Here is a 17,577-nt window from a genome sequence, read left to right as displayed (position 1 = left end):
CAACTCTCTTATTCGATGGCGTCTGCAATGTAGTCATGCTCTGAGTAGGCCAGGCCAGTTTGTGCTCATCTCTTCCCAATTCCATGTTCAATAAAGTCAATGTTCAGTGACACCACAATCAACCATGGTGTGATTTATAACACAGAAATCAACAAGTTCTACAAATTGTGGCTTCTCCACTACAAAATGGGATTAAATATTGACCAATTCATCCTCTCTATAAAGAACAAGCCCAAATCCAGAATATAAGGGCCTTAAATAAAGCCACTCTGCAGCCAGTTAACAAAATCCATGCAGGTGGCTTACTAAGGCTAGACCTTGATGTCCTCATTCATAGCTCCATTACTCTCAATCTGCACATGCACCCAACAAGTTCCGTTATATAGTGTTTTCCTTGACAGCACACTAGAAACAGCACATTAAAAGAGGCAAGGAAAATGGCAAAGGAAGCAAACATCTGACTGACATGAATATTCAAACACATACAGTCTGAGGTGGTTTACTGTGGGCAAACAAGAGCCCAGGAGAACCTAAAGTCCTACTCTTGTGCTCATAATGAACTCTTGGAATTATCAAAGAAATAACATGTGTTTATTATAATATGTTTGCTTCCTTTAATGGGTTTCTGTGGAATATATTTAGTCTTAGTCTAGAAGTCAGAATATGAATGCTGTTGAGACTGTCTTAGGCACTGTCAAATCCAGTAGGTTTCAAATCTTTTAGCCACAGGACAGCATTTCAGATGGGCTATTATTACAGAAACCAAATAGTGGGGAGAGGGCAGCTCTGATTGGGAACAGCATTGATGATTTACAGTCCTGGACTTTCATAATGAAGCATGTCCCTTCCGTGGAGGTCTGTGGGCACTTTAGAGGACAAGCTAAGAACCAATGATAGAAAACACCTTCCGCATTTCCCAGGCTTAGACATGAGCAGGTATGATTATTGGTATTAGGGAAGCAATCTTAACCTAACTTTTGCTCTGGGGAAGGAATAACCTAAGATGAGGTTCCTGGAGTTAAGCCAGGAGCTGTAAATATTTATACCCAAGAAATAATAGCATTGGGGGTTTGAATAATAGTTTAAACTAAAGACTGATAACATTAATACCTACCATTTATTTGTCACTTACATGATGTCAGGTATTTAATCCTCAGGAATTCTATGTGGTATCTACTATTTTAGATCCCATTTTACAGATGAGCAATGCAATACAGATTAAGAAATTTCCCAAAGGTCACTCAGCTGGTAAGTGGCCAACTGCTCAGAGTGACCTCGAAGACTATGCCCCAAAACACAATACTCATTTGTTTTCCCTGATATGCTACATTCACAATGTATGAAGTCCTAGACATGAATTGCTAAGATCAACAGATCTAGAGGGACCAGAGACAACTGTCTAACTTAGAGCAATGAACTAGGGCTCAGAGCTGGCAAGACAAGAATGAGCTAGAATATTGGGATCAAATGAGAAATCTGGGAATATGACTTGCTTTGATGTCTAGAGGAACAAGTCACATGCAAATCAGCTGCATGTAAAGAATCCAGATTTGGATTCTTTGTGGCAAAATTCCTAAGAGATATTAAGTATCTTTCCTAGGACCACATAGCCCATTAAACATCCAAGTCCATTTGTTTATAACTGCAGTATAATTTAGGAAAGAGTCCCCTTGATATTAATGTGATAACAGCAAAGAGCTTTGACACCAAAAATACTTTACTAATAAGGAAAATTAATTTTTGTTAAACTTATGAAGCCAAATAATTTTAAAATTTTTTACTTTACTTGGAACATTGATTCAAGTGTATGTCACTAAATAATTTTTAAAATCCAGAGCATGAAAATCAGTTCTCATGATTTCCCTGCTTGAATTTTCATTCTATACTTACATTAGATTAGAAACAGAGACTAAAGAAGAGATGATGAGAGAGACATCCTCCTGGTAGCCAAAACTAGAAAAAAGAGATACCCTTAATTGCTGCCAAACAGTCATCCCATTTCTCCTATCAAGTCATGGGACAAATGAGTCAGGGAACAAACTGAATTCCACAAGGGTAGGCAAAAGTAGGTTTATAATTGTGAGTAGGCAAAACAAAGAGTTTATTCTTGTATTGTTATTTATTTATGTTTGTTAATCTTCAACTGAGGATATTTTCGCCATCATTTTTTTTTTAGATAGTAGAAGGGAGGCGGGGGTCGGGGAATAAAAGGGAGAAGGGAGAGAGAAAGAGAAAGAGAGAGAGAGAGAAACTTTGATGTGAGAGAGACACATCCATAGGTTGCCTCCTGTACATGCCCTGACCTGGGCCAGGGATTGAACCTGCAACCCAGGTATGGGCTCTTGAACAGGAATCAAATCCATGACCCTTCAGTGCATGTGCAGACACTATAACCACTGAACAACACAGGCCAGGGCCTTATTTATTTAATTACTATAGGCCTGTTGAACAAATTCGTGCATGGGTGGGGTCCAGCCGGCCCACCCCAATGGGAGCCCATCAGGCCAGGCCAGTGGGGGGTAGGGGCATGGGTGGTTGGGCAGCTGGCCCCACCCCCAATTGGGGTGTTCAGGGACAATCGGGGGTGGGGCCAGCCAGGGAGTGTTGCTGCAGTGTGCATCACAGCCACTGGTCATTCCGGTCATTCTGGTCATTCCACCATTCCAGTTGCTGGGCTTTTATATATATAGATCACATTATTTATTTGTATTATTTGTCTTCCTTGTCTTATTATTACTGTTATTATTTTGTATCCTCACTTATGATTTACCTTCAGGCAATGATGGCTGGTAATTTAACCTACTTTTTTCCACCCTTGTATATACCACCCACACATTCAACAACTCACATTGAAGCTGGCCATAAACATTTTGTTTCTTTCCAAGAGCCCCATTTTAATGTTCTCTATGGTGATTGGTGACTAAGCTAAAAGGTACAGATAAAAATTAAAAGTATTTGTCTGCTCTGCCTGCACCTTTCCTGACTCCTTGTGATGAAACACCATTTTGTTTCCACCCACTGCCCTTAGGGTTTGATGGGGCAGATGTGAGTATATTTTATAACATCAAGCAGGTTAGCTTCCCTTCTCCTCTCTTCATTCAATGATAATCATTAAGCCCCCAAAAGCCCACGGTGCCAGCAATATTGGTCCAATAAGTAAAGCCTCACTTCCTAAACAGATGGGAATGATGTTTCTTTGCCACTGGGTGAAATTGCTTTAAAAAGCATCAGCAACAAACATGGGGTATGGTGGCGGGGGGGGGGGGACTAAACTATTGCTGCTGGGAGTCTGGCCACATGGAATACTTGCCTTTTAAAAATGCAATATTGCATTTGCTTCATTACAGTACTTTGTCCATCAGCTCATTTGAGTCTATTAACATAATTGTTCTTTATTAACAAATGGGTCATTCTCTCTGGCAGTGGAGCAAAGCTCAAATGCCAGTTAAATACTTTGATAAATGCAACACCTCCTTTACCACCTTCCACTCTGCTGCCTCCCTGAACATGCTGAACATGCTGTGAGTATGTGTGTACACACACAAACACATGAACACACACACACACACACACACACACACACTCAATCAGATGTACTTATACAAAAAGACCACCTCAAAAATTGGTTTTTAGAGTTAACAAACTAAGAAAAAAGTGCTTGTCTTTATAAGTGAACCCCACTGCAATTACTCTTCATATTTCTTTTACAAATGTGTGTCATGACTGTGGTAAAAATGAGCTAACGTTTTAGCTAAAGGGAACAATGTCAATAATCTTTTGGCAAACCTTTGCCAGGAAGTCCTCCTTTAAAACTGTGTACTTTCCCTCATTTTTCTTATCAAGTAATATTTTTTTATTATTATTCATAATTTAAAAGATAGATTTTCTATTCTTTTTGTGCACCTTGGTCTCCCTTTTTCTTCCCTCCCAGCCCCCAACATACATACCCCTTCTTCTTAGGTGACATTATTCTACTCACCAAACCTGTAACTTTAACAGAGGGTGACAGGGTGACCTTGACGACAGATGTTCTTATGGCAACAGATGGCACTGGCAAACCCGAGAAGCTGCTGTACACAGTCTCCATGCCACCTGTGCCTGGTCAGATTGAGCCCATCAATTATCCAGGCTGCCCCGTTCCCTGCACAGCCAGTCAGATGGATTGGCCCAGAAGGTTTGCTGTGTGCATGACAATAGGCCAGGGGCCAGTGAGGATGCAGTCAGGTGAGAGGGTCCCTTTCCTCCACTCCTCTACCTTCCTCACCTCTACTCCCCACCCTCACTCACATTTATATTTAATACTTCAGTGAGTCAGAGGGATTATACTGGTTTTATCAGCTAGAATTCACCAAATTCCCTTTAAAGATAACCAGCTATGAGAGTGGTTTACATGAAAACAAACCAATACTGATACTATTTTAGACACAGCAATGCATTCTTATCACCTAGTGATTCTGCCACATGAGAAAGCTGTACTAGGTATTGATACATATATGTAGTATGTTTCTTACCTATACTTTCAGTTGGCTTTCCCTCCACTTCCTGATCCCATCCTTGCTCTTAATTTTGTGTTGCTTCTCTGTGCCCAGATTAAAGGAAATAAAGAAGACTAAAGAGAGGAAAGGTAAATAATAATAATAATAATAATAGTAACAACCACCAAGATTTCCTAATGTGTTAGTATGTGAAAGAGGTACTTTGGTAGAGATTCTAGTCACAATCCTAAGCTTCTTAACAGATTTACCACAGATAGGATTATTCCCTTTGTATAGTTCAGGAAACTGAGACTCAGAAAGATCCAGGGAGATGCCCAAGCCCTCATAATTAGCAAACAGGAGGGCCAAGATTTGAACACAAGGAGGGTGGGCTTTTCACTGCTAAACAGTGCTTCTAGCAACCAGGGAAATCCATGATCGGTGTGGCTAGACATGGATAATATTGGGAGATGGGTTTGGGCCCCGACTCATTTTCTTAACACAGGCATCTGGCTTGCCTTCTGTATTCCCAGCTACCATGATAATTGTATAATTTATTAATAAAGCAGTATGTGATCTCCAGTGAGTAGGTCAGACATAAGTGTAACCTTTTATTATTTTTCATTAGTACAACAGGGTAGTTAGAGTTGGAACAGTTTGGCCTCCCTCTACCCGAAGAAAAGCTGGAGTATTGTATGTAATCATCAGAGGACCTTAATCCAGATGGTGGTGTCATTTCTAAGAAATAGCATATGCTAGCTATTATGATACTTAAATGTAATGGTTTTATATCTCTCCAGTGGGCAAAGAAACTGTACAACAGGTTTTAGTCTAGGAATTTTTTTAAATGGCACTTTAGCCCTCCAAATTACAGTATTTCTACAAAGAAATTCAATTGATAGAGTTTAGTTTAATAATAAAGGAATGTAAATTTCTGCCTTGTTTTATGCAATAATAGGACAGCATCTGGATTTACTACTCCCTGAGTCTGCTATTTTACATAATGTTGCTGAATTGGGACTATTACATGCTTTTTTGATTTTAGAAAAATTGTGTTAAAAGTTATTTACACTCATTTTATAACAAAGAGGGCAGTATAACTAATTTTATTCTTAGTGTGATTAGCCATGAGTCATTTCCCAAGAAATGAGTTTAATTAACCAGGGAAAGAGAGTTGTAATAAATCATGAAAGTGGACTCTTTCTAAGTGGGGTTAAAAACATCTTATTTAAAACTGCCATCAAATAAATCACAAACCCTAAGTTATGTGTTAAGAGAAGAAATTTTTCTGATCTTGAAAATTTCTGACAGAAGGAAGAAAAGAAGAGCAGAATGTGTGGCAAAAGAAGTAGGTTAAATTAGTTGAAATACTTTAAGAAAATTGTTGAGGTAAGGAAACCATTATGCTAATTCAAGGTTAGCTGTGTAATTTTGGAAATTCATTAATTTCTCTGTGCTCTTTCCTTGTAAACCAAAGAGACTGAACTCAATCATTCTTAATCAGAGATTTTGGAAGCCACTAATATTACTCACAAATAGTTATATTTCTTCTTTTATTTAGGTTTTCCCTAATCTCTCTCAGCAATGTTATAGTGCTTAGTAAAGATATTTTTCATAATTTTTGTTAAATGTGAATTCTGTTGAATGTATACATGTTCAAATTTATTGTTTGGTATTAAAATGTTTATTGATGCTACAATAAATAGTACTTTTAAATTAAAAAAAATAGATACATTATTCACAATTACTTTTAGGTCTCCCCCATTTTAGGCACAGGGTATAATCTTCCAGTACTTTGAAGTTAAATATGGACATGTGACTTGTTTCAGCCATGACACATGAGAAGTGTTACTTGTGGGCAGGAGCTTTAAGAGTTGGTTCACAATTTGCCCCATCCCCTTCCCACTGCTGTCATAATCATACGAGGACATATCTAGATGTAGTCTCAGTTCATTAAATTCCTGAGTGACTAGAATGATTAATTCCCCTGCTAACCTGCATTTCCTGTGTGACATGAGCAAGAGATAAAATTTGTAATGTTAAGCCATTGAAATTTTGATGAAAGTTTTTGTTACTGCAGCGTAACCTAGCTCATCCTATATATACTAAATGAGTGGCTATCCAATTCATCTGGGGAGATTTGCCAATAAGTTTAAGCCAGTGTTTATTCCAGAATTATTGAATCAGTATTTCCTGGTGCAAACTTCAGATTTTTAAAATGCTCCTTTGGTGATTCTGATGTATACTCTTGCTTAGAAAACACTGGAGATTCTGTGAGTGAGTAAGGGAGTGAGGGAGTGGGCACTTGAGTAACAAAATGACTTTGGTACAGACTTTTAACTGCATATTACACTATTACTATAGTGTAAGCATATTATTGCACATCACTAATGGGTAAGCATAAGAAAATCTTACAATTGCATGTTGCATTTCAGTTTACACAAGAACTTCTGTACTGTTTGCATTATTCATTAGTTAAAACATTAGTAGATTATGATGTGTGAGCATACATCTACCAGTGTCCTACGGATTTGAACCACTAATGTGACTTGCTAAGTTAGTTCCCTTTTCTTTCTCACCACCTACTATGCCTTCTCTCAGAAATTGTCTGCTGAGTTGATGCTGATGATTTTCACAATAAGGAAAGATCTTTTTCCTCCACGGGCCTCGGAAAAGCTGTATTTTTACTCCCTGTAAATGCTCCTTTCTCTCCATGGACACAAAAGCTTCCTGCCTAGGACCACACTGTTCAAAAAAATGTTGAATTTGGTTGGAAAATATGTAGTTACTATTTCTGACTTTTCTATAGTTACTTCGGGAACCTTAATATTTCTGTTACTTCCAAGTTATGTGTGAGCAAGTGTCATATGGAAAACTGAACTATTAAGCAAATATTATTAACTTGCTTGATCTTAAATACCACACTGAGGGCTCCTAAGTTTTATCTTGGCTTACAAGCAGAATACTAAATTTAGTCCGATACATTAAACTAAAACATAATATCTAGTTCTTTATTTTTGATAAATTTTTATATAGTTATTACTATTTATATGTAAGGATTCTATATACTTATTCACACTTATGATTAAGTAATGCCTAAATATAACCACATCTTGCCTTTAATATTATAATTAAGGGTACAAATGCTAGCATGGAACTCTTTGCTTTGTCATCTTGGCTCCTTCACTTGCTAGCTGATTTGCCATTGAATAAAAAATTACACTTCCCTAATTCTCACTTTCCTCAGTTAAAAATGCTCATCACAATAGGACCCACCTTATAAAATTATTGTTAAAATTAAATAATATAATCCAATAAATTGTTTAGAAAAGAAAGGAAGAAGAAGGGAAGAAAGGAGGGAGGGAGGGAGAGAGGAAGGGAGGGAGGGAGGGAGGGAGGGAGGGAGAGAGGAAGGAAGGAAGGAAGGAAGGGAGGGAGGGAGGGAGGGAGGGAAAAGGATATGACAATTAATTCAGGGGTCAAATAACTTTAGAAAAACTAAGTTTTTAACAAGTCTCCTTAGCAAGCAATTTCCTACAGCCTTTACTATGTAAAATTCACTGTGAGTCTATAAAACCTTTTGACCACAGCTGCGGGTGGGGACACCAAAGGCTCAGGGAGGACCTCTGGAGAAGGTTACACCTGAGTTGCATATTTAAGAAAAATAAAGTGACAGGCAGAGAGAGTATAAAGGGGAGTGAGACAGGGTCTGGGTGCTTAGAGGACATTTCATGCAAGGGAAAGGGCAAGGGCAGAGGCACAGATGTGTGAAACAGTTCCATATATGTGGGGAGCCCAAATACATGGCTAGTGTGGGCAAGAGCCAAATAGAGTGGGAACGTTGTCAAGGACTAGATTTTAAAGGGCCTTGTTTGCCATGGTATGCATTTGTGAGGTGCATTGGCAATGGGGGAATGTATCAGTTGGGACCCCAGGAATAATAGATGGCACCTGCAAAGATGTAATTGAGGAAAATGCAGTGAAGGAACTGTTTGCAGAGGCATGAGCAGGGGTAAAAAGAGACTAGTAAGTTAGCAACAGAGAGAACACAATAGCATCCCAGCCTTTAAAGTGCAAAGATGGGAAGTACTTCAAAGATCCTGGAGACCGCTCCAGCTGAAGATGTGGGTGAAGAAGATGGCAACTCAACAGAAGCTGTGACCTCAGGACAGGAGCGCAGCCCCTGGCAATAATGGAACCGTGAGAAAGGGTAGAGAGCAGATCTGCTGGGTAAAACAGAGAATGTCCAGCACAGCACGAAGGAAAGTCATGTGGTCTGATTTGAATCTTAGATGTCACCATAGCAACTTTATGGTAAATAAATGTAATCGATATAAAACTTTAGAAAAGAAGACCTATGTTCATATCTATGCAAGAAATGAGGAAAGGCTAAAATGGAGATGTTCTATTAGAGAAAGAGTGGGAAAGACAGATTTATAGGAACATCGTATGTCAAAATAGGTGAGATTTAATGACTAACTATGGCTGGGAGGAAGTCAGATGATTTAAGGATTTCTCACAGATTTCTAACTTGGATGATAAAGAAAGAAGTGATGTGAAAAACCCACAGAACCAATACAGGAAAAGGAGCCAGTTTGTGGGAGAATGGAGGAATTCTACTTTGAACCTGGGAAGTTTGAGAAGTTTGAGCAATGTTCATGTAGAGATTTGCTACAGGTATTTTAATATAGGATTCTGACATCACATGAGAACAACCATACCTAGAGATAAAGATTTGCAAGTCATCAGACACTACAATGGCCCAAGCAAGGTATGAAAATGAATGATGCCCTCAGGAAGCAAAGAGAGAAGAGGAGTGAGCTGAGGATAACACCAATACATAATATCTGAATTCCACTGCATGGCTCTCAGGAACCTGGGCAACTCTCAGTTCTTGGCTCTTTAATGCTGATAATCTAAATTTCCAGAAAGATATTCTCCTTAAAAGAATTGTGTTGGTCTATTCCAGGAAAAGAGAGTTAATTTTCTGGGCCTCTGGGCCTGTCAAGATCTCCAATAGAGAAAGAATAATATATCTTTATTTTAGATTTATTGCTCTTTAAAAACACAACTGATTATTTTTTACAGGCCTAGGCTGCCAAAAGGAGACAAATATTATTTAAAGCACGTCTGCTTTATTTGTTGATTCCTAAGCCACATAAGTGTTCAAAGAACACTTCTCAACATTTCTGATCACAGAGTTGCTGTGTGAGCCCCACTGAAAAGAGGCTATCAGGTTCCCAACCCCTCATCTTACCTCATGCTTCCCTCAGCTCCTCCCAGCCTCCTGCCTGGATACTTTCCCCATGGAACACATGAGAGCAGTTAGAGTAACAATAGCTATAGGCTGGGCAAACTGAGCATGCATGGCTTACTCAGAACCTTGTTTCAATTGACTGAAAACAAGCAATTTCTTATAGACATAATCATAGATAAATAGATGATTGATGATAGAGAGATAGATGATAAATAGAGTTAGAGATTGATGTATCTGTACATATATATCTCAAGGTGTGTACACATATGCACACAAGAACGTGTGAATGCATGTGCATATGGTAAACATGAAATGCATGTACACATATGCATATGAATGTAAATGTATGTGCATATGTATATTGTATGGGGGTGCATATATATATATGTGAATGTGCCTTGATGCCTACGAGGGCCAGAGAAGAAAAACACGCCTGTCCTTCCATGATAACAGGAAGGCAGTAAAGGGTTAAAGCAATCACTTTGGAAACCACTTTCCAAAAAAGCTGCACCCTAAATTAATTTTGGCTGGTAATCTATATCGGGTTAAATAACTCCTCATTATTCTGTAACACAGCTGAGGCATCTCCAAATGTTTATCTTGTTTTGTAACCGGTACCTTCTGGTATATTCTAGTGCCAGCACTCCCGGCTCCTGCTATATTTCATTCTCACTATTTTTGGACTGGAGCTGCTGGTTCCAGGTGATTTAATAAATTGCTTTTTTTTTTTTTGGTGTTCCTTTTAACTTACCCATCTGCTCAACACATGCGTAACTTGCAATCTGTCGGCAGTTTGCAGAAAGACAAACTGTCAGAGCTGCGTGCATTTGACAACTTTGTTCCCAATTAGATTAGTGGTAATTTTAACAGATTTCAGGGCAATGGAGAAAAGGATGGCATGTTATTAAAGCATCAATTCTGACAGACCTGAGCACATATGATTTCAATGTAAATTATTTTAAATGCTTTAATTAAAACTAGAGAAAGATTTACCCCTTTTAAGCGGTAAGTGATAGCAAGACAAATTTAAGAGGAAAGAGAGTAACCAAGATTTCTAAATGGTTTATGTTGTGCAAGGCAGTCCAGCAGTCAAGACGCCTGTAATGTATGGCGGTGATGTGGAGGCCGAGTTAATTATTCATTGCTTCCTCTCTGTAGCAGATGTGATTCAATACACGAGGTACAGGATTCAGAGCCTGGAACACTCTATGTGAAAATCTCAGCTCAGGCTTCTTTGGAGCCATCAGGAAATTGCCAGAATCTGTTTAACACGTTAAATATATTCACAAGAAAAAAAATCTTTTTTTTTTTTTTTGGCTCTTTGTTTTTTGTATGTTTCAATGCAGCTGCTTCTCTCCTCCACGAAACCCAGCACCGCAGCCTCCGTATTCCCACCCCATCTCCAGTCTAATACCCCTGAAGCACATGCACAGATGTACACCAGTGACTCAATTAGGCAAACCTGGGGATACTGCACCTCAGGTCACTTTGCAGGCACACAGCTCACCAGAAAATGCCCCATCTATAATTTAAATGTATTGCAATAGTCACAATTCATGAGTGCAGAGAGCCCCTGACAGAATGCCTGGCGTGTGGGAGGGAGCTCGATAGAACCAAGGACACATATAGGTGGAGAGATTTCCCTGATGAATTTGACAACATGCTTGATTTATTCAGCCATAAATCTAACCATTGGTTTAATGCTTTCCATTTGTTCTTAGACAACACTGGGCATTTTATTATTGAAATCGCCAATACATTAATTAAGGTTTAATACTCCCCAGACGTAATTGCATAAAGTTCTTTTACATGCACATTTCTTAGTCTCTAGGGATGGGTTCACCATTGTATATACGGGCCTTCTGAGTTGAGAGCTGTCTGCTCTTTTAGAATTATTGAAATGACTTGAAAAAGAAGGTTATTATTCTCCTTGCATGTAGGTTTCCTTGACTTTTCAAAATGTCTTTAAGGAGGTTGCTGCCTTGTGTCTTTAAGGGCATCATTTAAGCAGATTGTTGCTACACAGGGATTGGTTGACAACTAGGCTGAGTTGGATCAGAATTCCATGTCTGAGGCAAGCGGAATCTTATTCATTTATTTGTTAACATTACATGTAAGAAGTACAGGCATTTACGTTTTTCAGGGGAAGAACTTAGAAATAGCCTTTGAAGAATCTATGCACAATAGATTTGGAGGACTGTTGGACATGTGTAAGGTGAATCAGCCAGAGAATGAATCTCAGAAATGATGTGAAAATGCTAGAATGCTGAAGCAGGTACAGTAAACGGCAAACTGCCCTCCCTAACAACATCCGGCTAAGTCCCTCACATGAGCCTCTCTCTGGATTTCAGACTCTACCACACAGGAGGTTTTTTCCCCCCTTCTTTTGTTTTCATTTCTCTTTTCCTTTTTGTAACAGAAAAAAGAACATAAACTTTGAAATCCCCCAGACTCTGATAGGAACGTACCACTACCACCTCCTAGGTGAATGACCTCCAGCAACAGTTTAGTATCCTTTAGAACCTCAGGTTTTTAATCTGTGAGAATAATAACAAATACCTCTATTTCTGAAGTCTCTTAAAAATTACATAGGACAATGTATTTTAAGTGCCTGGTATATAATTGCTGTGCCATAAGCACAAATCCCCCCCCCCCCCCCCCGCCCATTCTCTTTTTCTCTCATTTTATTGATGCCTTTACACAGATCTTTTCTTTTGGGTTTGTTTTTCCTTGTGGATAAAGAACACAGAGGAGATAGAAAAGTCACGCTTTGCCTCTTCTGGTGGAAATCACAGCCTGGTAGGTTTGTCCCTGAGAGGATGCACCAATAAACCAAGGCCAACTTGAAGAGACAAGACAATGAGCTTGCATATACTACAATTGACCTGACCCCCCATTGCTCCCATATCACTGGTGATCTAAGGAACTTGGGGTATTTAAAAACCCATATATTATTGATGTGATTGTAAATGGAATTGTTTTCTTAGTTTCCCTTTCTGATAGTTTGTTATTGGTACATAAAAATGCAACTGATTTCTGGATATTTATTTGGTATATTGTTACTTTATTGAATTAATTTATCAGTTCTAGCAGTTTTTTTGCTAGAATCTTTAGGATTCCCTGTACAATATCATGTCATCTGAAAACACTGAGGGTTTTTCTTCCTCCTTTCCAATTTGGAGGCTTTTCCTTTCTTTGTGTGTGATTGCCGTGGCTAGGACTTCCAGTACTATATTGAAAAAGAGTGGTAAAGGTGGACATCCCTATCTTGTTGCTGATTTTAAGGGAAACACTTAGTTTTTGCCCATTGAGTATGATGTTGGCTGTGGATTTGTCATATATGACTTTCATTATGTTGAGGTATTTTCCCTCTATTCTCACTTTGTAGAGAGTTAAAAATAAAATACTTAGGAATAAATTTAACCAAGGATATAAAAGACCTGCACTTGGAAAATTGTAATACACTGAAGAAAGAAATTGAAGAAGATACAAATCAGTGGAAGCCTTCATGGATAGGAAGAATCAACATCATTAAAATGTCCATACTACCCAAAGCAATCTATAGATGCAATTCCTACCAAGATGCCAATAGCATATTTTATAGTACTAGGACGAATATTCCAAAATTTTATATGGAACTACAAAAGAATCCATGTAGCCACAGCAATCTTAAGAAAGAACAAAGTGTGAGGAATCATGCTATCTGATAAAAAACTATACTAAAAGGCCATAATAATAAAAGCAGCATGGTGATGCCATGAAAACAGACATACAAATCAATGCAACAGACTAGCGTGTTCAGAAATAAACACATGCCTTTATGGTCAATTAATAATAGACAAAAGAGGCAAGAACATACAATGGAGCAAAGATAGTCTATTCAATAAATGGTGCTGGGAAAATTGGACAAATAAATGCAAAAAAAATGAAATTAGATTACCTTCTTTTACCATATATAAGAATAAACTCAAAGTGGATTAAAGATTTAAATGCAAAACTCGAAACCATAAAAATCCTAGAAGAAAACATGAACAGTAAAATCTCAGACATTTCTCACATAAATATTGTTCCTTGGGCAAGGGAAAGAAAAGGAAAAATAAACAAATGGTACTACATAAAACTAAAAAGTTTTTGCATTGCAAAGGAATCTATCAACAAAATGAAAAGACTATCCACTGCATGGGAGAACATATTCGCCAAAGAAACATCTGGTAAAGGTTCATATCACAAATTGATTAAAAACAAACTCAACAGCAGAAAAACAAGCAATCCAATTAAAAACTGGACAAAGGATCTGAATAGACACTCTCTAAAGATGACATACAGATGGCCAATAGACATGAAAAGATGCTCAATGTCACTAACCATCAGAGAAATGCAAATTAAAACTACAATGAGTTATCAACTCGAACCTGTCCGAATGGCTACCATCAATAAACCAGTGTTAGTGAGGATGTAGATAAAAGGGAATCTTTGTGCAGTGCTGGTGGGAATGCAGCTTGGTGCCAGCCCTGTGGCAAACAGTATGAAGTGTCCTTAAAAAAATTAAAATTGAAGTGCCTTATGATCCAGTTATTCCACTTCTAGGAATATATTCAAGAAACCCCAAACACTTATTCCAAAGAATATATGCACCTTTATGTTCATTGCAGCCTTATTTACAAGAGCCAAAATTTGGTAGCAGCCCAAGTGCTCATGAATAGATGAATGTATAAGAAAGCCGTGGTACATTTACACAATGGAAAACTACTTGGCCATAAAAAAAGAATAAAATTTTACTTTTACAACAGCATGGATGGACTTGTAGCGCATTATGCTAAGTAAAGTAAGACTGTCAGAAAAAGTTAAGTACCATCTGATTTCACTTATATGTGGAATCTAATGAACAAAATAAACTAACAAACAAAATAGAGACAGACCGATAGATACAGAGGGGAGGTGGTTTGGGGAGCTGGGTGAAAAAGGTGAAAGGATTAAGCAAAGGAAAAAAATTCATAGACATAGACAACAATATAGTAATTACTAGAGGGAAAGAGGGTGAAGGAGGTAGAAGAAGGTAGAGGGTCAATAAATGGTGACCAAAGGAAACTTGACCGTGAGTGGCAAATGCACAATACAATATACAGATGATGTATTACAGAAGTGTACACCTGAACCTATAACTTTACTAAGCAATGTCACCCCAATAAATTCAATAAAAATTTATAAAACATATTTTAAATTTATTATTATTTAATCTTCTCTGGGCCTACATTCAGTCTTGAGGGCTTTCCCTCCACCCAAGGTAGTCTCCTGAGAATCTAACATCATCTTGAATATTCAAGGCAAGTATCCTGACCTTCAGTCCACACTAGTCATCTTGAAGGCTAGTGCCCAATAATCCATGGTCCTTTGCAGTCACAGAACTCAGTTACTGTCATCCCAAAGTTGGTGATAGGGACTCTTGGCTAAAGGAGAGTACCACAATGTCTAGTGCCCATTCCCTCTGTGTATCTGCCTATCTCCAGGTATCATGAGAAAGGAATGCAGATTCTGGACCCTTGTTCTCTGGGGAACCCAAAACAAAACTGGCTTTCATCCAACAGCTTTGGATTTTGGAGTTCCAAAGTTCTTCCTCATACTGCACCCACTAAATTCTGTATCTCAAGGCTCTATGTTTTAAATTAAAATAATATGAATAATAAAGTGTCTTAATTCTGCCCTGAGGACTTGTAAAGCCCCTGCTCTCCAGGAATCAATATCCTGCTGAGTTAGGCTGGGAAGGCTGGTGTTGAAATACTGTTCAATTTTGCTGATTATTCTACAGAAGGGAGAAAAATATATAAAATTAAATAATTGCATAGTCCCATGTTAGTGGTAGCAAGGATTTGGGAGAAACTCTTTATATGTATTGTAAAAATGGACTTTTAAATATCACTAAATGAAATATAATATAAAACCCATATAAATTTTCCTAAAGTCAAGAATAAGAATGCTGAGTATTAAAATTCCTCAGTAACTGAGTAATTTCAGATTTCTTGGGCAATATATCCTAGTAGCTAAGAACAGGGACTCTTCCCCAAATTCAAGTTCAGCTACTTACAAGCTGTGTAACATTTAGCAAGTTTCCTCATTGGCCAAAAGGACATCACAAATAGTACCTACATGATAGACCGGTTGCGAGGATTAAATGAGTTAATACACCCAACGTGCTTGGCACCTTGTTAAGACACAACATTCTAGCTAGCATTGATGATGAATTGAAAGACCCAAGTCGGAAGTCCAGCCCTGCCAATTCTATCAGAGCATGCTTCGTGGGCAGGTCACCAGTGCAGTCATAGGGCTCCACGCTCAGAAGGGCCTCTCAATGCTCTGTGGCCACCTTCTTGGATCCTTACAAATTTATCTTTGAATTCATGTTGAAGTGAAATCTGATGGCACAAGGAAGCTTGTGTCTTGGCCTTGGAGTATCAGCTCTCACGTGGCTCCACCTCAACCACCTCCTTAATTTGGGTTCTTGGCCACATGTTACCACCCATTTGGCATTCTGGACCTGGCCTGCCCTCCATGTAACTTCCTGCCACACTGGGACCAGGAGTGGAATTTCTAGGTAAAGAGGATGGGTAATTTTAAATATTTTTTCTAACTTTTTGCTTGCAGAAAAATATACTAACTGATAATCACTTCAGCAGTATATGTGTGTGTGCCCCTAATTATTTTAAATGATGATGTGTTTAGGTATTGTTTAACATTGCATTATGTCAGCTGTGTCTCTTCCTTGTGTTTTATTCTCAGAAATTATAAGAAGACAAGCCATAAAAAATATGAGCTTCCAGTCAGTTTACAATGGTTAGAATACTTTTCCCTCATAAACAATAAGTGAATTCACAATCTGGAGGATAGTCCTCAACTTGTGTGTGTGTGTGTGTGTGTGTGTGTGTGTGTGTGTGTGTGGTGTGTGCCGGGAATCCTCTTCATAGCATTAAACATCATTCAATATGTTTACATATTTCTATGAAAAAGCATATATGGTACAGTGAGTAAAAAAATGTTTTTAAGTAAAGTATTCAACAAACTGTTATAGATTGAATTGGTCCCCCTAAAATTGATTTGTTCAAGTCCTAACCCCCCAGTATCCCAGAGTATGACAATATTTAGAGATGGGGTCCTCACAAAGGTATTCAAGTCAAAATGAGGTCCTTGAGAGTGAGTCCTAATCCAATGTGACTGGTGTTCTTGTGAAAAGGGGAAATTTGGAGATAGACACCCATAGAGGGAAGATGATAAGGAGAGTCATAGGGAGAAGGTGGCTACCTACAAGCCAAGAAAAGAGGCCTATAACATGTCCCTCCCTCACAGTCCTCAGGTAGAAACCAGCCAATAAAGAATTTGCATTTCATGAGAAAACTGGAGAAGAGTCTATGGAATTTATAATGCAATGGATTAGCTAAGAGGCCTTCAGATTGTATATAATGGAATAACCAATTAAAAGCGTTTTAAACGATATGAATTTATTATCTCTTATTACAGAGTCAAGAGGCAGGCAATTTGGGGTTTATCAATTCAGCAGGTCAATAGTGTGAAGGTTCTAGGTCAATTTCATTGTGATTCCCTTAGATTTCACTAAAGAACACCAGGCATCTACTCAGGCATAAATATCAAATACCCATATGCTATGAAAACTCAAGAGTAGAAACTCTGTCAAAAGCCCCCCAGCTGATATGCACCTATATATTGATGACAGCATTGGGTCATGTGCTCTCTGGAAACAAATAATACCAGAAGTATTATTATTAGCATATTGGCTTGGGTAATATCCACATTCCTTGAGTAAACTATTGCCCAATACATGCACAAAATTGGGAT

The sequence above is a fragment of the Myotis yumanensis genome, unplaced genomic scaffold (genome assembly GCF_028538775.1).
Source record: "Myotis yumanensis isolate MYYU_CA2020_CCGP unplaced genomic scaffold, mMyoYum1.0.hap1 SCAF_2, whole genome shotgun sequence".
Lineage (NCBI taxonomy): Eukaryota > Metazoa > Chordata > Mammalia > Chiroptera > Vespertilionidae > Myotis > Myotis yumanensis.
The sequence above is the reverse complement of the archived record's forward strand: the minus strand, read 5'-3'. Positions refer to the sequence as shown.